Source organism: Eumetopias jubatus, unplaced genomic scaffold (assembly GCF_037043125.1).
Source record: "Eumetopias jubatus isolate StellerSeaLion01/CBP00866 unplaced genomic scaffold, mEumJub1_p1.0 scaffold_9, whole genome shotgun sequence".
Classification (NCBI taxonomy): Eukaryota; Metazoa; Chordata; class Mammalia; order Carnivora; family Otariidae; genus Eumetopias; species Eumetopias jubatus.
Genome location: NW_028274815.1, coordinates 37,119,203 through 37,139,799, shown reverse-complemented (window position 1 = coordinate 37,139,799; position 20,597 = coordinate 37,119,203). Strand labels below are relative to the sequence as shown.

Sequence of the window (20,597 nt, the reverse complement as noted above, 5' to 3'; positions counted from 1 at the left end):
GCTATGTGGAACCTACCCCAGATTCCCAGGGAAGGCAGACCTTGTTAAAAAAGACATTCAGGGCAGCTCCAAGGATGGAGGGGAGGGACGGACAAGGACCTGGGAGGACACACCCATAATAACAGTTGGGGTCTCCGTGAGGCAAGCCCTGATCTAAGTGCTTGATGGGAATGAACTGGATCGCCTGGCAGGTGCTATGATTGCCCTACTGCAGGAACCATGGGGCGGGTGTGAGGATGGCTGAGCACCCAGGGGGACCTCCTGTTATAGGCTGTGGCTGGCCGGGCTGATGCCCAGCCTATGTACCCTGGGATCGGCCACTCTTGTATGGTACCTGATAGTCATTTAATGTCTAAATCTATGTTGCTGTTAAATATCATCAATAATTAATGGTATTTTAGGAAATGTTGTTCCTAAAGAGGAACATCCCAAAGTCACCTCAGCCTGGGACACACAGTACAGTGGGAAAGGACAGTCTTGCTGGCTGGGCTTGTCGGGCTGTGAGTCGGCAGCTGCGTGGGTGAGACCTCTGCCTGTGTGTATGAAAGCCCTTAGTGTTCAAGTCTCTGTGTTCTCAGTGTCTCGACTTAACCCTCCCCACTGTTGTGAGAGTCCATCCACTTTTACCCATAGATGTGTAAGGTTAGGACTTTCTGCCTATTCGTCCCTGTAACCCTAGCTTGCACCTGACACCTGGTAGGTGCCCAGTAAAGGTTGTGAAAAGAATACATGAAGGAATGCTATTTTATATTTGATGGTTTGAGAAAATGCTTGTGGCTTCATTTTAAATTAAACACAAGAGGGGCGCCTGGGTAGCTCAGATGGTTGAGCACCTGCCTTTGGCTCAGGTCATGATCTCCATGGGATTAGGCCCTGTGTTGGGCTCCTTGCTTAGTAAGGAGTCTTCTTCTCCCCCTCCCGCTGCTGCTCCCCTCTGCTTGTGTTCTCTCTCTCCAATGAATAAATAAAATCTTAAAAAAAATAAAATTAAACAAAAGATAGAAAATTGATTCTGTTAAAAACCCAAAATTGCCCTCCCCCATGTTTGCACACACACCCCTGCAGTAGCTGGAACACCAAAATGTTCACTGTGCTTGTCTACTGATGGTCAGTAAGTCTAGGCATAATTTAAACATTTTTAAAAATAATTTTTAGTATTTTCCAAAATACCATCAGTATGTATGTATTGCCCTTATCACATGATAAATCAACCTAAACAGAAAATCAAATACTGGACATTTTCTTTTCTGTATAAAATAGAAAGTCACAAAAATTAAATAAATAGTGGAGAAGAGCTGGACCCTCACGGGTCGGGAGTACCTGGCCCAGAATGTGCACGTACAAGACCTGGTGGTTGGAGGTGACGTAGGGGAAGAATCAAGATATTTATTTGGATTTTGGCAGCATCGAAAATAGGCCCAGGTGACTTCCCGCCGCATGGCCCGGTCATGTGCTCTGCACACACGATTCCTGCAGGTTTGGTTCTTTATTGTGCAGTACCAGGTTCTCAGTGCAACGTAACTAACCATAGGCTGGGCCTCTGAGCCACCATCCATCCAGAGTGGAGATGTAAGGCAGAAATCAAGCTGGGCTATGAAGTCTCTAAACACTGAGGAAAAACCACCCTTGTCAGGTATATTCATGCATGGCGGCAACGGGACCACACCTGAGACTAGCCTCTGTGCGTAACATGGCTGAGAAAGGACCATAAAATGGAATTCTTTGATTCCTCTGGCTAATTTCCAACCTTCGTTCAGAACTGCATCATGGAGTGAGCCAGACTGGCTGGAGTCTGCCTCAGGCCCATGTGTTGCGGTGTCACCAGCTGCAGAACTTTGGTGTGAGGGCCTCGGTTCTTTGCACAGATGCCAGTCACACCTTGCAAGGTTGCTACGAGTTGGTGAAGGCTCAACACACAATGGCTTTCTTACTTCCTTTTTCTTCCAGGATAGAGCTGGTATCTAAGTTTAAGGGATTTCTTTATACCCTACTCCTCTGCTTTCCTTCATATTGAAATACTTTATCCATTTTTTTTCATAAAGATTATTCCTTTCTCTTAATATGTGTCTTTTTGGGTTTAGGGATAGCCACACAGAATTTTCTGGATTAGCTATTTCTTTTAAGAGATGAAAATCTCACGTTAAGTTACATTTATTGAATACCTACTATGTGCCTTTTCTACATGTATACCAGTGAGAAATACAAAAGAATTGGAAGATGATGCTTTTCAAAAAGGAGTTTACCTTCTTATTTTTCCTACCATAGGGCCTAAAATTAATATCATTTCAATAAATTCTTTGTTTCAGTATAACCTTGTCTATAACTATTGCTACCATCACCACCATGACCACCACCACCACCAATCATCTCCACCACCACGATCACCACTACCATCAACATCACCATCATCACCACCACCATCATCTCTACCACCACCATCACCATGATCACCACCATCATCTCCACCACCACCATCACCATCACCATCATCACCATTATCACCACGATCATCTCCACCACCACCATCACCATCATTACCCTCATCATCATCACCACCACCATCACCATCATCATCACCACCATCACCATCATCACTACCACAATCACCATCATCACCACCACCACCATCATCATCACCACCATCACCAACATCACCATCATCACCACCATCATCACCATTATCACCACCATCACCACTACCATCAACATCACCATCATACCACCACCATCACCATCATCATTATCACCACCATCACCACCACCACCATCACCACCATCATCATCATCTCCACCATCACCATCTCCACCACCACCATCATCATCTCCATCATCAGCTCCACCATCACCATCTCCACCACCACCATCACCACCATCACCATCTCCACCATCACCATCACCACTACCATCATCACCACCATTATCTCCACCACGACCATCGGCATTATCACCCCCCACTCCAGCCTCCATCACCACCTCCACCACCACCACCACCACTATTTGCCATAGCTGCCACTTTTGCCATCATTGTCACTACCATCACCTCCATCACTACCGCCATCACCACTGCCACCAATGGCACCACCACCACTAACAACACCGTCACCGCCCTCACTCCACATGTGGACAAGACTTCATAGCAAAGTTTTCCAAACTGCACCTGCAAAGCCCTCAGACTCTGATGAACCCCTGAAGGGTGGAGCAGAATTGGGGTATGAAGGGCACTAAGGACATGGGGCTCTGGGCTCATCCTCCTTCCACTTGTGCATCCATCTCAGGCACCCTCATTATTTGCCTTGCATTTTAGGGTTCCTCACAAAATTCCACCTGAAGAGTTCTAGACTTTAAAAACAATTTTAAATTATGGCACACAGAAATACAGTAGATTTGTTTATCATGAGAGAGCAGGGTCACCTTGGATGGTGGTGGGGAGAAGATAGGACTCCATGGTCTTAGGCTGGCATCAGACAAGGCAGCTGGAGGAAGTGAAAGGGGACGAGAAAACCAGAAGGCAGCAAGGTCAAACACTGCTTTTGTTTCCAGGGTATATTCTGGGTGAGATTAGGTTAATCTGAGTTTAGGAAGAACAGCTGGGGAGGCTGGGAAGTCTTCCTGCAGACTCAGTGTGATGACAAAAATTTTCTTCCAGTCTGTAGCCCATTGCCCCATCACTCCACTTGATGCCAGGCCAAGGCAGGCTTTTCTGGGAGGGTTTCTCTGTTGGCACTCCCTTCTGGCACATCTTATCTTTGGGGTCAGTGGCGTGAGTCTTCTCTCTTTTGGAGAGTAAGTGTTGGAGAGCCTTATTGGATAATTCCTTCCCTTGAAATTTTACTTTCTGGGGGGAAAATATATACTCCCATTAGACATGAAACATGTTTTTTTTTTTTTTTTAAATCCAGCACAGAAACAGATCTGAGGCTTACAAATAGTCTCAGCACGGATGACAAATCCTTCATTATTACCCAACAATTATTTCTTGCACTGCTGTGTCAGACATGGAAACTCCGCGAGGCCAGGTTGGCATTCCTCACATTCCTGACGCTAGCTGAAGTTTTCTTTCTTTTTCTGCTCTGAGGAGCAGCTAGATGCGCATAGGGTGAGGATGGGGAAGTAGAGGCAAGAGAGGGATATATAATGGAGAGAACCAGGCTTCAAAGCCTGCTTCTGGGGTATGAGCTCACATGCCTGCAGGCAGGTGGGTAGTGGTTGTGAGCACCTCCGAGGGCTAACTGTGAGGCAGAGGGAACTAGGGAATGAAGAGCTCATGCCCATCTCAGTGGAAAAAAACCACTCAGCTCCAGTTAGTCTTTGCCACAGGAAAATGAGGCCTATTGTTGTCAGATTTTCTGCAAAAGCTAGAATCAGAATTTTTAAAGTGCAAAAATGCCTGATTTTAAGACCAGTTGTAAATTGACCACTTACAACTTTTAAAAAATTATCGTACTGTGCAGGTCAAATGAGCACATTTGGGAATAGTATCTGACCTCCAGATATCTGGTTGGCTTTCTTTGTTGAAGGATTTCTCATCTCCAAGTGAAGGAGCAGAAAACATGTCAGAGTATCTATGTCTAAAGAGGATTTGGTTGGTGAAGATCTATTTTTCCCACTAGCAAACCTTAAAGAATCTGTCGAGGAGCAGCCCTGGTCTGACAAGGTTTTGAAGGGCGAATGTTCAAGCCCTTTTCCCCAGAGGCAGAAAGCAATTTGTGTTCAGACTATAGGCTGTGAGCTGGGGGCACCTGTATTTTACTCGTCACCAATGCTAATTGCCCCTGCCCCAGTCACCTGTTAACTACCTGTAAAATTAGAGAAATGGGTTGGGTGTGGGCATTTCAGGATTTGTGTGTATCCGTGTGTGTTTAATATTCTTACTCAAAACTCAAAGGCCAGAGAATGAAGCAAATGAGTGAAGAGCTTCTGCAGCTGAGGTGGGGGGGGAGAGAGCGCAGGAAGGGTCTGCAGCTTCAAACTGCCTCCCCCCAAGGGCTATGGACAGGCTTGTCAGTCCCTGGCCTCTCTCTTCCAGAATCTTCATTCTGAGTCCATTTTTCCTCATGCTCTTCCAAGAGCCAAGCTTTTGGGGACAAAATGTGGGCAGATGCCTTTAAAAAACAGGACTCAGCCAGGGCAGGTTCTCACTTAAAAAGTAGAGTGAAAAATCCAGACCTCGAGGCAAATCATCTCCAAAGGTAAAGCATATTTTTCTGGTGAGTTCCCACTTCCGGTAAGCAGAGAAATACAGCCTAAGAAAATATGCAAGAATGGGAGACAGGGTCTTGAAGGAGGCACGGGTCCAGGTACTGTTTGGCCATCATTCGTTAGGGAAGATCCCAAGTTCAGTCCTTAGGGCGTTGATGGAAAGAATGAGATGGATTATGTCCTGCCTGCAAATCAGGCCCTGGGGAGTGACGGTGGTGTTCCGTCTAGTCCCTCCCGCTGTGCATGTGGCTCTCACAAGGAGCAGCGACCACTGACATTGATGGGAAGCGTGAAGATGAACGTTGTGAGGACCAGCGAGGACCAGCGGAGGGAGAGAGCGTTTGGCGTGAGTTCAGTGTGCGCACGCGCCCTGCTTGTTATTCACGAACATGCGCATTTGCGGTGTTACAAATGGCAACTGGCCTTTGCTCGCTCTTCCTCAACCTCTGAACTGTCGTAATAGTGAGGATGAGAACAGCTATGTGTAACGCTGCAGGTGGATTCCTTCATTGAATCTTCATGATGACCCTCGGAGCAAATCATTTGAGGACACCCTCCCCCCCCCCGCCCCCGCTCCCCCCAGGATGACGCAGCCGCAGAGGCGGGAGGAGGAGATGGGAGTCTCCAGCGCGGCCTGTGGCCCAGGCTGGGCTCAAAGTCATGGATGCTCCTGAGAAGCCAGTTCCTGCTTACCCTACTGGTGAGTAGTATTTGTGGAGGTGTCCTCTTGGCGTCCTTGTCCTGAGTAGCGCCTACAGAATCCTCGCTTCCTAGGGGGTGAATGCAGACATGAAATGTGGCCCCCGGTGGGCTTCCGGGGTGGCTGCTGGCCCGCAGTTCCCTGCGGCCTCCCTGTCCTCGTTGCTGGTCCTGGGAGGGTCTGTGGTTCGCTCCCATCAGGGCTGACGCCCGCAGAGGTTCCTGGTTTGTCCTGTCCGTTCCAACTTCTCTGGCAGATTCTGGGTTGACTCAGAAGCTGAGTGTCAGGGCTGTAAACCCCAACAGTCACCTGATTGCCCCTCGCTATGGACTGGATGTTTGTGTCCTCTCCAAATGCTTGCAGTGAAGCCTAAACTCCCAGTGCCATGGTATGAGGACGTCAGGCCTGTGGAAAATGATTAGGTCATGAGGGTGGAGCCCTCATGAATGGGATTAGTGCCCTTTTAAGAAGAGACACAGAGACATGATTTTGCTCTCTTTCCAGCTTGTGAGGATATGGCGAGGAGACAGCCATCTGCAAACCAGGGAGAGTATGCTCACTAGATACCAGATCTGCTCCCAAACTGTGAGAAATACATTTCTGTTGCGTAAGCCACGCAGTCTGTGGTATTCTGTTATAGTAGCTTCAGTGGGCTTAGGACACCCTGGGCTCCATTCTGCCGGAGAGAAATGCAAACGTAGGTCCACCTTTTGCTTTCCATGGGCTCTCTGGGACCTTATCACTTTCAGAGCTGCAGGAGGTAGCTGTGGCTTCTCCAGCACCAAAACCTAGGGGAAAGAGGAGTAGGTGCTGGGTGAGAGGGCCCGAGTCCTCCCCAGGGCTCCTGGGGAACCACAGTGTGGCCGGGAAGTCAGGGAAAGAAGAAGCTCCAGACAGGGCAGGAGGAGCTCCAGAAAGGAAGCCAGAGGGCAGCCAGAGGGCGGCAGAACCTTGGTGGTTCAAGGCCTCACTCTGGCCTGGAGTTGGGGCCCAGGTGGGACACTATGGGTACCTTCCAGCCACTGTGTCTGTGGTTCAAAGCTGGTCTGTTGCTCTCAGACGTTTTCTCTGGCCAAAACCACATACTGGTTTTCACAAATGAAACAAAGCGAGGCTTAGAAGTTATTATCCCCAAGAAAAGAAGTTTGATCTTCCCTCTTCCATTCCTTCAGCCACCCTCCCCAAATGAGCACCATCTCCTGCTCTGTGATTTTCTTTGGCAGAGTGCATGTCCCCACAGGGGCCCTCAGCACTTTTGAGTTGTGATGGGTTTGGAGATCACCTCTTTCAATTCCCTTCTTTCATAGAGGGGACCTTGAAGACTGGCAGGGCAGGGGACTGACCAAGGCCACACTGAGTTACTGGGGAGAGGAGCCAAGGTGTTTGAGTCAGGCCCCCAGCTGCGGTCATGGCTGTACTATTTACTAATTATGTCATCTCGGGAAAATCACCTGACCTTTCTAAAATTTGCTTCTCTCAATCGTAAAATGGGAATAATCATGGCATCTACCTGAGCATTTTGGTGAGGATTGAATAGGTAAAAGCAAGTTCAGTGCTTAGCACCCTGCTTGGAATAGTGACAGTTCTTATTTGGCTCTTCTTACTGGTTTAAGTGTTGTACTCCGTTAAACCACTGGTTACTCCTGTTAATGGGTTTATGACTCAAACAAATATTTATTAGGTTCATACTATGCATCCAGTGATTTGGCCAAACACATGACAAATTGAAGGCCTCAGCCTGACCCCTGGAGACTTGAAGTTTCCACCTGGAGATGGTGGTTGAAGAGATGGCAGGGTGGGTGGCTTGAGTGGAGAGGGGCAAGAATGAGCTGGACCTCAGGGATGGGGAGGTGCCAGGGAAGGAGTGATCCTCGCATCCGGAGAGTCAGGAAAAGGAATGGAACAAGAAGGCAGGAGAGAGAGTTGAGATGCAGGGTGAGGAGCTCAGGAGTCTGAGGAGTGAGTGGAATAATGGGCTTGCTGCCCATTGACCTTGACTCTTATTGACCTCATAAGGGAGAATATTAGCAGGAAGGTGCCGGGGGAGGGAAGAAGCTGACACTGACATGTAGGTGTCTCCTCACATCACTGGGTCAAGATCTGTTGTGTTATCTCAAGGGAACCAGGCAGGGTGGGGCTTGCCTCTGAGCTTACACCCTAGATGGGCACCCGAGAACGCATGGCGGTGGCTTTGTGCTCTTGGGGGTAAGAAGCCTAGCTCGACCGCTCACTCGCTGTGTGGTCCCAAGTAATCTCTTTGGAGCCTTTGAACCCCAGTTTCCTCATCTGTAAACTGGGTCACTGATAGCACTGGTTTCCTAGGCTGCTGAAAGGAGCAAGTGGGGAAATGCATGGAAATGACCCCGGCCCAGGCGGGTTTCAGTGTTCTCATATTTAATAAGGGAGATCACAATAGCTTTTCTGCTCTGGAAAGAAAACAGAAAGGACTATGTATGTGAAAGTCATTTGGAAGTGTAACCTTGCAGTGCAGTATTTTTGTTGGAGGAACCTTCAGTTCAGTTTGTTGGGGAGATGGAGGGAGCATTAGGGACATGGGGAATTTTATGTGTTGAATTAGGAGAACAAGATAGAGAATCTCATGCTGGGTTTCTTAAAAAAAAAAAAAAAAGGTCTTAAATAAAGCTGTGTGTTTTCCTAACAGATTTGTGGAAAGAACACAAAATCCCCCATCACTGGCCTCTAGTTTCAGGAGAGAAAGGGAAACTTCATTTAAGGGGCCTGCTGACTGCATCAACAACGTGTGGGTAACATCAGTGAGAGAGGAAGGGAAGTGTCCAGGGCACACTAAGGTTTCAGAATGGGAGCAGGCTTCCTGGGTCTCTAATGCATTACCGATGTGTGCTCATCTTGAAGGTAATCCATTAAACATTTGTGAACAATGATGCTAGCAGTGATGGTCAGCACCCATACTGCTGAACAGAGGTTCACATGTGTTCTGCCCATCATGTTATTGATGATGGGTCTTTTCAAAGTTGTGTTAGATTGTCTGCCCCTTAGTACTAACATTAGCCATTTAACACCCCTCTCTTAACCATCTGGTACCCTGTTGAACACAACCAGGAAGTATCCGAGCTGGAGAAGGTGTGAAGTTGCGTGGTGGTTGTTATTGCATGGAAAGACAGGTGTATGATCAGAGAAACTGCTGAAGGAGAGGCTCAGATGTGGGATGGAGACACTTCATCCAGGGGCTGGAAAGGCTGGAGGGCACGTCCATTCCAAAACAAATTCTCTGACACCAACTGAGTGTCCTACAGTTCAATCTGACATTACACAGAATTAGTGCAGACCCTACAGGTTCAAGGGCTCAGTTCCGTGGGACTGCCCACCATTTCAGACACCAGTCGCAAGTCCCAGCTTGCCAGGCTGCTCACAGTTCTGTCTGACTTGGCTACGGTTTGGGGGTTCCCACGGTTCCATAATTTGCTAGAATGACTCACATTGCATTGCCCAGCAAAGTGCTATACTTACAATCACCATTTTATTATAAAGGATACAAGTGGTCAGCCAGATGAAGAGATGCATAGGGCAGCAAGGTTTAGGGGTGGGGGTGGGGAGGTAGAAGGCAGTGGTGGCAGGGGCAGAAGTGTCTGTCCTAGGGGAATCAAGGTGCACTACCCTCCCAGTACATCGATGTGTTCACCAACCAGGAAGCTCCTTGAGACCCGTCAATGTATCAGGTTCCATCTAGAATTTCATTATGTAGGCACACCTGATTAAATCATTAGCAGGAGATTGGACTCAATCTCCAGCCCTTCCCTGGAGATGGGAGATGGGACCAAGAGTCCTAACTCTAATCATGTGCCAGGCAAGGCGCCGGCCTTTCAGAGTCTTGTCTTGTCTTTTTAAAAAGATTTTATTTATTTATTTGACAGAGAGAGACACAGTGAGAGAGGGAACACAAGCAGGGGGAGCAGGAGAGGGAGAAGCAGGCTCCTCGCTGAGCAGGGAGCCCTGATGCGGGGCTCGATCCTGGGAGCCCGGGATCCTGACCTGAGCCGAAGGCAGACGCTTAACCACCTGAGCCACCCAGGTGTCCCCAGAACCTGGCAGTCTTTATTGGCATGGTGAGGATGGTGACAGAACCTGACTGTGAGGGTTGTTATTCCAAATTTGATAGATAAGACCGGTGAGGGCTTTATATATTCCCCGGCACTGCAGGAGCTCAAGAAATGGCAGGATTCAGGGTGGTGGCGGTGAGGGCATAGGGTACGGGTGACGCCAACACCGTCTTGTTGATGCATCTCCACCAGAGTCCTGAAAGGTCTAAGAGAGTAGAGTTAAGACAAATAACTTGGTCAACATTTGGAATTTGTTGTCTTGAGAGAAGGTCTTGGTTAAAAATCTAAATAGTTTGGACATTGATGAGGATGATCACCAGCACTAAGACAGCCCTCACTGCCAATTGGGGAAGCAAGGGTACTTTAAGGGTTGTCTCCATAAGCTTTTGGTCCTTCTGTAAATACTTCACGTCCAGCACTGTGAGTGAAATACCCTAGTCTCAATAGCCCATGGGCTTGATCTTGATGGCCTTTCTTAAGTTACTATAATTGTCTTGATTACATTCACTATTTCTCAGTAAGAGACATGAGCTCTGAAAATACTTTGCCATATTTCGTTCTTAGGAAGTTGAATTGTAGTTGTGATCAGAAACATCTCTTGGACATAGAGTGTGTGTCAGGTTGAACCAGGTTTTCTCTCACTTCATCCTCACCTGGACAGTGTCACTGCTGAGACCTTTGGCAAAGGAGCCTTCGCACAGCCTGGTCAACAGAGAGGGTAAGGGTATAAGGAGGTGCGGCCCCTAACCCCTGCCGCACCCGGGCATGCCCTTGCAAAACAAATGTCCAATTTCTGGGCTCTGGTTCCTCATTGTAAGCTGAGAGGGTTCAACCAGAGGGCATGTATTCTTTTGTTTTCCAGTTTTCTCCTCCGTGAAATGGATGATCCCCCCGCTTCCACCCAGTGACACTGTTTACTGAGCATTTACTACATGCCAGGCCTGTGTCAGCACTTTTCACACCCAGTCTCATTTCTCCCTGGCAACAACTCAAAGAATTAACACCTTTAAATTATGCTTGTTTGCCAGATGAGGAAAGTGAGCCTCAGAGACTGAGTGACTTTTTCAGGGTCTCTCAGCTGGTCACTGGGGAGCTGGGTTGGAATCCAGTTGTGCCTGAGTCCACTGAATGAGAGAGAGCAAGCTAAGGAAGAGTTAGAGGGGGCTCGGCTTCATTAACAACTGAAGACTGATGTAGGGATGCCCCAATGGAAAGGTCAGGCTTGATATGGTATAAGACATACAGAAAGCTTTAAAAAAAAAAAAAGGGAGCATGAGAGAGAGAAAGACCCCCCAGTCTTTAGGATAAGAGGCACACCACCTCCCTTGCCTGGCTCAGGGCTGGCCATGGGCATCCTGGTCATTGTCTGCCCAGGAATAATGGATGGTCCCATAGTAACTTGGGAGCCATACTGACAGCCCGAGAAGAAACCATTTAGACCTTTGCCCTGTAGCTGATAATAAAATAAAGAAACATTCAAAGAAGGTGACACAGAACAGAAGTAAGAACCACGGCAAGGTTATCCTGAGAAAAACAGAGCAGGTTTGTCTGTTGGTCGTGGGAGGACTGAGCCCTAAAGATTGCTAACCTGCTCTCTGCGTGGCTTGGCTGCCAGAATTATCTTGAAGGCAGGAGGGAGGAGAAGGAGCAGGGAATTGAAACCATTTGGTCTGAGGGCTGAGATTGTGTTTTGCGGATTTGGCAGAGAAATTTTCAGCCATTACTTTTATTAACCCTTACTCAGAAAACAAAGGGCAAACTGCTTGTGTGTGTTGTCCTTCTCTGGGGAGACCGAGGTGGCAGGCAAGGAGCAGGGACTCATGCATACATTTCCTTGACTTTTTAGTAGATGGCAGTATTGTGTCACCTCGACTAGAAGTTAGGCTAAATGTGCAGGTGGTCGCACAAATAGTAGGACATCGTCCTTCCTAATTTTGCCTCTTGAGTGGCTTACTTCCCCATCTCATGTTTTCCTAACATGGTACCCCGACCCTGTCCCCTGACATTCTCCACCTGCTTGCCAATGATAAACATGAATCCAGCCAGAAATGGTTGTCCTCGCAGGCTCTCTATGAGGGTCTGGGTCAGAGCTGGCCTACACCATGCGGAAATCTGAGTGCCTTCCTGGAGGTGGGCGGCCCTAACATCTCTGCACTGGGGAGAGCCCGAGCCCAGTGCTGGGGCAGTGGTAACCCCAGAAGCACATCGCTGTGTGGTTGGTAGCAGCTTAAAAAAACTAATAAAACAGGGGCGCCTGGGTGGCTCAGTCAGTTAAGCATCTGCCTTCGGCTCAGGTCATGATCCCAGGGTCCTGGGATGGAGCCCCATATTGGGCTCCCTGCTCAGCAGGAGCCTGCTTCTCCCTCTCCTCCAGGCTTGTGCTCTCTCTCGCTGTCTCTGTCACTATCTGTCTGTCTCTCAAATAAATAAATAAACTCGTTCAAACAAACCGACAAACAAAACTAATAAAATAATAAAGTCCCAGAGCAACTCTGGGGAGAGTGATTTATCCATAGCACTATAGATAAGCATTAATAGAAAGAGGGAAAAGCTCAGGCGTCTTTTTCTTAAAAAAAGAATTTTATCTTTGATAATATTTGTAGACCTCTTCACCAACTGAAGAGCATAGGCAGTTGAGGGGCTTGGAACATTCCTTTAAGAATCATATGAGTTGCATCCTTCGATTTTTTTTTTTTCTCTTCTGGTAGAAAACTCTTAACAACCTTATATATTTTGTAGCATATATTGATCAGATTTAGGGAAAAAAACTCAAAACCATTCTGTTAGGTTGACTGACTTCGCTTTCCTTCCTTAAAAAAAAAAAAAAAAAAAAAAGAATGGAAGTTTTCCTCCCCAAAGTTGGGGCAAAATAGAATCAAAAGGTTGATGGCAGTTCAGCGAGACAGCCAGTGACAAATGGGAGGTCCGTGGCTGACAGCCAGCGTCTGCTTGGGAAGAAACAGCAGATGCCATGAAGTGGCACCCTTGCACCCTGGGCGCTCCCAGAATAAAGCAGAGTGGTCTGGGGCTCTTGCCAAGGGTGAGTAGAGAGCACATCTGTGCATGTTCTGGGCCTTATTTTCTTTTCCTGAAGCTTAAGAGTTAGCTGCACCTTTACTGACAAAGAATCACTGAAACATCATTTTTGAACAAAAATAAGTACCAGAAGTGTGGTTTCCCTTTTTGGAGACTGTGCTAGTGCAGGTGGGAGTGCAGGGTAAGGGTTGAGCCGGTGCAGAGTTGTTAATAGAAGCATCCCCAGGGCAGGTTCTGGTCATATCTCCCCAACATGTAAGAGTGGTGTCTGTTCTAGTCACTGAGAGAGGCTCATTATGCTAATTGATTTAAATCACACCACAACCCAGTCAGTTGATCTAACTAGACAGGTTTATAGGTGAGAAAAAGGAGGTTCAGAAAGGCTGAGCAACCTTTGAGGTCACCCAGCTGTGAGCAGTAAAGCTGAGAATAGGCTAAGGCAGTCTCTCTGCTCCCTGGGCTGCTGGTCAGCTTGCGCAGAGCTCCCACCCACCACTCCCCTGCTTCTAAGGCAGGGCCTTCAGTGACACTGTCTGAGGGCAGGCAGTCCAAGCAGATACCTATCTCTCTGGGTTATGTTTCCACAGTTGCTCAGAGAACTGGATGTACGTCTTGGGTGTGGACAGTAACTGGCAAAGATGAGAATGTGATTTGCTTTCCTTTCCAAGGCTCAGAAGTCAGGGTAGCTAGAACGTTACAAGTGTGGGTGGCAGGCATCAGGCTCTAACTAGATTAGGGGCTTGGAAACTCTGTAGCAGTATGTGTGCATCAGGATGAAGTACCAGGATTGATAGAACCATGTATTAGAAATCAGAACCCTTGTTTTATGTCTTGCATTGTTTTGGACAGCATTTTTCACTTACACAGAATTCTGTGTTGCAATGGTTGAGATGTGAAATTTCGTAGACACGATCTGGAGAGGACTATGAATGTGCACCGACAGTGGAGACCCATCTTCCCTTCACTGGGAAGGCAGTCCTTGAGACAGCAGTGTCCACGACAGGCAGAGCATCACCAGCCCCACACACTCAGCGATCATTTTATCCCTTTTTATTTCCTTACTGTCCCAGTGCCATTGAGGACTTTCAGCTTGGCATAAGAAGCAGCAATTCCCTTGCGGCAATGCATTTTGAGGGAGTTGTTTCCGTTAGTTGCAAATTAAGGGTGACTGTGGTGACTTGGGAGTGGCATTAATGGATGGTGAGCTAGAAACTAACAGGATTACCAACCACAACGGAGCCGATCTCGAACGTGTTCCAAACTGTGCTTTCACTTCTTTACCGCTGTTGAAAGCTGGTCTCTTAGAAATCCCCATAAATGATAAAGGTAGGTCTCTTTTGGAGAAGAAGCAGCTATGCCCGAATGCAGACTATCCCAGCTTGGAGCAGTTCCGGGTCTGGTGACTGAGGGTGGGGTCCCTGGGCCACTTTACCTCTGTGTTCCCACATTCCAGCCTTCAGAAGCAAGGAATGCTCACTTGAACCCCCACCGTCAGCCCGTTTCTGGAATGCTCCGGAGAAAGAGGAAGGAGGAGGGCTTCCGGACAGGACCAGTTAGGGGGACAGTTCTACGTGATGATGACGAGCTGCTTCTGGAGGCAGATGCAGAGCTGCTTCAGGAGCTGGTGGCGTCACTGACCGGCGAGTCACCATCCCACGGGCACCGCCTGGAGTAGTGGTGAGAGACCCAACACAAGCGATTCTTCCTACCTACCTTCTTACCTCATTCTTCAGTCGGCCTCAAGAAGTTCTCCCTGAAAACCCTCTTCTAAAGCTGGTGGTAATTCAGTTTTATAGAACAAAGAGCAGGACTTGTGGCTGGGACTGAATAAAACTTTTTAAAGCCAATGTGCACCATTTGAGAACAGCATCACTTATAGGTGGTGAAATTTTGTGTTTGTGGTCATTTCCACAAGAAGTGTGACATTAGTCGGACACCCCCAGGAGGAATCAGAGGGAACTGCAACATCTTCCTCTACAACTCACATTTTGTCCTCTGTGCATGGGTTACATGCCCTGGCTTGCAAGCCCTGAGGAACATTTCTCCAGAAATGAACCTGGTGGTGCAGAAGCTGAGCTTGGGCATCTGTAGAGGTGGTGTGCACCTGTGTTATCAGGAGGTGGAAGAGTCAGATCCCAGCTCCACTAGTGGTTAGTGCTGGAAGCTTGGCAACATGCCTACTTTTGTACCTCAATATTCTCATCTGTAAATTGGGGATAATGATGGTAAACTATGCTTCATAGGCTTCCTGGGGGGATTACGTAAGTGAATAACACAAAGTGTGGGGAACACTGCCTGACACGGGGTGCACACTCAGCTGTGCTCCTTAGGAGTGCTGCCTGCCGAAGAGGTGGTGATCCCAAGCAGCCACAGAATCGTGTGCTGGAGTTTTGGTGTGGCTCACTTGTCTTCTGAAAGCTGTCTAGTATTTCCCCCTGGTCATCCTCAGAGACACTTTGAGTCAATTCTGTGTATGCACATTCCTTCCTTTCGTGCTATCAGAAAGAAAGGAGCTGGATATGGTTCAAAACCATGGGGAGGAGGCAAATGAGATAAGGTTTTCCATGTGGATGGAGTCAGGCCTTCAAAATGGTCTGTCTCTGATCCTCAGGGAAGCAGCTGCTCTATCTCAGCGGGACCGGCCTGGGATCCCTGCCGCAAAGCTGATGAGAGGGGAATCTTGGTCTTGCCTTCTGACTTCGCTCGTGGGTTCTGCTCAGCCTCACTCTCACCTGCACTTCTTTCTGCTCACGCTCCTCCTGGCGGTGTCTGGATGGCCTCTCCAGGGCTTTTCTGGTGAACCTTACAGATTAAGTAGAACATGCGAGGGGAACCGTGTGTGCCGCATGCGAAATTACTGCAGAGGCAACACACCCCCCTCCAGATAGAGACGTTGAGCCTTACCAGCCCCCGGTATGCTCCCTTCGTGTCTCCTCCCAAACATCACCTCCTGCAGAGGTTACCACCAGTCCCAACTTCTCTCACGACAGATGGATGGGCCTGTTTTATTACATTCTCGGTAACTGGAACTGTGCAGTTTTGAGCTTGGCTTCTTTGGCTTAATGCTCGGTGAGATTCCTCTGCGTTGTCAACAGTGGCAGTTCTCTCTTTCCCGTTGCTGTCTAGAGCGCCACTATATACATTTCTCATGTAGTCTTCTTATTCATTCGTTCATTCTCCTTCGATGGACACTTGAGTTCTTTTCGGTTTTGGGCTATCATGAATAATGGTGCCATGAGCATATCTTTTGGCAAATATATGTAGGCATCTCTGTTGGGTAAGACTGGAATTGATAGGTCACAAGGTATGCTTACCTTCAGCTTCAGTGAATGTTGCCTAATGGTTGTTCAGATGGTTCAACACATTCTACCCCCACTAGCAGTATATGAGCTTTCCTTTGCAGAACGTCCTCACCAGCACTTGGTACTATTAGTGTACTTTTGAACCGTGTGTAGTGGTATCTCATTGTGGCTTCAGCTTGCATTTCTCTGATGATTAAGCCTTTGTGCCTTTTTAGATGTGTGTGGGCCATTTGGATGTCTCCTTTCATGAAGTGCCTGTTTACATTATTTGCTTAACTTTTAAGTTGGGTTGTTAGTCTTTATCTATCTGATCATAAGATTTTCTTTGTATGTCCTGGGTATGAGTCCTTTGCCAAATATATTTGCTACAGCTATACCTTCTGCTGTGTGGTTTGCTTTTTCACTTTGTAGTGCAATCTTATAGAAACTTTATTGTTCTACCTTTCTCATTTGGGTTTACAATGCTACTGGAATTGTTGAGTTTATTTCTGGAATCTCAGTTCTAGTTCATTGATCGTTGTTTCTGTATGCCTGTTCCCTAGGCCGGTACCACACTGTCTTGATTACTGTGTCTTTTTGTAGGGTCATGTAGATTTTGAAATCTGAAAGTGTGAGCCCTCCAAACTTGTCCTTCTTTTTCAAGATTGTGTTGGCTACTTGGGGTCTTTTTGTAATTCCTGATGAGTTTGAGGATCAATTTGTCTGTTTCTGGAAAAAGGCAGTTGGAATTTTGATAGGAATCACATTGAATCTGTAAATGAACTTGGGGAGCATTGCAGTGTTAACAGCATTAGGTCTTACTATCCACGAACACAGGGTATCTTTCCATTATTTCGATCTTTAGTGTTGTCCAAGGAAGTATCAGAGTTTTCCAAGTTCAAGTTTTATGCTTTTTTGGTTATTTTTTTCTTTTGTAGTTTTTCTTTTCAATACTATTGTAAATGGGATTATTTTCTTAATTTCAGTTTTGATTTGTTCATTGTTGGTATATAAAAATACAACTGCTTTTTGAGTATCAATTGTGTATCCTATAATTCTGCTGGACTTGTTCGTTAGCTTATAATAGATTTTGTTGTTGATTCTTTAGGATTTATATAAGATCATGTCACCTGCAGATACATACAGTTTTCCTTCTTTTCCAGTAGAAGGAAATTCTTTCTTTATAAGATTTACTTGATTTTCTTGACTAAAGGCTTCCTGGATTATTGTAAGCCTTTGGTTAATTTCCAGAGTTCTGAAAAAGTTGATTTTGAGAAATTTTGCCAGCTTTTTGGTTGCTTTTATGGAGGGGCAAACTTTCGAGGTTCTTACTCATCCATTTTTGCAGATGTCACCTCAGGCTTTTAACTAGAACATTTGTTTTATTTCCATCTTATATAACATGGCCATCTTATAATTTGTTCTCTCTTTGTGTCATCTGTTTTATGTTTCTTTTCCTCTCCCTTCTTGCCTCCTTTTGTATGAATCAAATATTTTATCCAATTTCCCCCTTTCCATTAGTCTGTTAGTTTTATATTCTTGGCCTTTTACACTTGAATATAAATGAATATTTTTATTATTTCTCAGACAATGTTATTACCTTAAAACACTTTAATTCTCTTTACCCCTCTCATGCCTATTACCGAATCAGGAGTTTTAATTCTACATATATTTTAGTTTCCATAAGTCATTATTTCATGTAATTAGTATTTGTTTACATTTACCCACATGTGTGCCTTCTTCCTTGCTCCTCTTTGTTTCTGTGGTTTTCTTTTTTGTTTTTGTAGGGGGAACATTTTCCTTCCGCTGAAGAATTTCCTTTAGTATTTCATTCATTGTGGGTTTTGTTTTGATGAACACTCTCCGGTTTCTGTTGTAGGGACTTGAGGTCTGAAAGTGTATTTATTGTGCCTTGAGCTTTGAAAAATATTTCTCTGGGTATAGAATTCTTGGTTGTAAGCTGTTTTTTTTTTCTAGCACTTCAAAAATCATTCCATTGTTTCCATTAGAAAAGTCACTGTCGGTCTTCTTGTTGTTCCTTTGAAAGTCCTACATCCTCCCCGCTCTGGCTGCTTTCAGAACCTTTTTGTCTTTGGTTTTCTGTAATTTTACTGTGGTAGACCATAGAAGATGCTGTCAGGGCTCCATAAGTTCTCCCTTGGATCCTGTCACCAGGAGGTGATTAGACTGAGATCAAAATAGAGACATATACCAAATGACAAAAGCATTGCAACACTTCTAATGAATAATAAGTTTGAAATAGCACCAATAAAGTTTATTTCCACGTGAACATTACATCCTGTAGTTCCAGAGACATAAAGAGCCAAGTCCAGTTCTTGCATATCATTAATGCTCTGTGTTTCTGTCAATATTTCAGTAAGTGTTCCAGTGAACGAATGAATGGTTGGATGGAAGAATCAGACCTAACCGAGGATCAAGTTGCAGATAGGTGGGCTTCAGCTTTCAATCTGACAATCATCTGGTTTTCTTGTGCAGGTCCCTGAAACGCTCTGGGGACCATTTTCTTCACTTGTACAGGAGGGCATTGGGGTGGAGCCAGGTGTCTGGAAACAGAGTATCTCTGTGCACAGAGCTCTGCAGTCAGCCGTCTTGGTGGCTTCTCAGCTCGTCTGAGGGCTTCCAGAGAAAAGAGACTTGCCTCACCTGTAAGGTTTTCTCCACGATCTCCTCACGTCTGGGAGTAAGGAGACAGTGCTGGCTGAAAGTGTGAGCCAGGTCAGATCTCCTGTGCCCCCGCAGCTCTCAGTCAGCACCTGTGCCCAGCCAGATCCTCGTGTGTGGCCTTCTTCACCTCCCCACACTCCCCAGGGCCGGTGCCATGCCTGACACATGGCGGGTGCTCAGTGGGGCGTTCAGTGTGTCACATGAAGGAAGGAAATGATGTTACTATGTTGCTTCTGCGACAGCAGGAGCTCCCCGGCCCAATTTTCTCATCAAGTGGGAACTTCTTTCTCTTCTAAAGAGGTAGTTGATACATGGTGGTGGGAAAGAGATTGCTTTGAAAAGAAAGGAGTGAGAACTGCTTCCTGGCTCTTGCTTGCATGTGAGCTGCTAATTTACGGGGAAAGGGAGGAAGGTGCTTGGCTCAGCTGCCCTCCTCTGCTTACACTCCTCCTCATCCCCTGTGCGCCCTGCTTTCCCTCTCTGGATACCAGGCTTCTCGTACTCAGAAGGCTGATGGGTTCCTGCGCCAGACGAAGGCCTGTGTGTTTGGGAGAGGGTTGTGTGCAGGTGTGGCCCTTGTCCGCTCCCCCAGCAGAGCTCTCCCAGGCCCTGGTTGGCAGCCCTCAGCAGCACCAGTTCCTCTTTCAGCTTCTTGCATTTTCCTTGTTCTGGGCCCCTGCCAGCCTGTGAGACCCTGTGTGCCCCATCTGCTCAGCCTACCTGGGGTGAACCGGTGGCTGGCTGTCACTCACTTCTCAAGTAAGAAGTCCTCTCTGTGGCAGCCATTCCCTACATCCACCCTCCTCAAACTTGTTTTGTTTGTGGCAATGACAGTGTGGTTTTCAATCTCGTGTCTACCCCGTCCACCTGAGTGACCCTTGGTAATCAGTGACGAGGATCATAACAACACCTACATGTGATTGTCTCTGGCCCCCAGCTTCAAATCTCGACCTCAGGGTCCACTGACTGAGGCATGTTAGGACAGAACTCTGTCTTGGCTTCTGTTTCTCCATCTGCATATAGGGGGCTTACACCACTGCTGGGAATGATAAGTGAGGTGGTACGTGTGATGGGCAGAGCAGGGTGTCAAACTCACGACATGGTGATGGCTGTTATTCTGACAGCCTCTGAGACATGGTACACATTTCACATCTCCTTCCTCCTTTCTTCCTGGCCTAGAGGTGTTTGGTCACAAGTCAGACTGTGATTTCTCTCTTTACTTCAGGAAGCAGGTAAGTGCAAAAGCCATTTCTTCTGATGCTTCCGCGGTTCCCCGCTGAGTTGCCAGCAGGGGCCTCATGGAAAAACCATGACACTCTTTCAGGAACTCTTTCCTAATTTGTTATTTGCTGGACTGAAAATTTCTTTGTTCCCGGGATTGCCCACATTTCACAAAAATTGGCAGATTTACTTCTTCTGTTTTTTTTTTTTTTTTAAGATTTTATTTATTTATTTGACAGAGAGAGACACAGCGAGAGAGCAAGCACAAGCAGGGGGAGTGGGAGAGGGAGAAGCAGTCTTCCCGCAGAGCAGGGAGCCTGATGTGGGGCTGGATCCCAGGACCCTGGGATCATGACCTGAGCCGAAGGCAAACACTTAATGACTGAGCCACCCAGG

At 46.9% G+C, this 20,597-nt stretch overlaps 1 long non-coding RNA gene across 1 annotated transcript in view; it reads left to right on the top strand.

The window, feature by feature from the left end:
- Positions 1 to 5,708: 5,708 nt before the first annotated feature.
- The window catches only part of LOC148163523 (uncharacterized), a 46,379-nt gene continuing 31,490 nt past the window's right edge, over positions 5,709 to 20,597 (top strand). The window contains exon 1 of the long non-coding RNA XR_015768935.1: positions 5,709 to 5,899. This is a non-coding gene — a long non-coding RNA (uncharacterized LOC148163523). The remainder of the gene's footprint in view (positions 5,900 to 20,597) is intronic.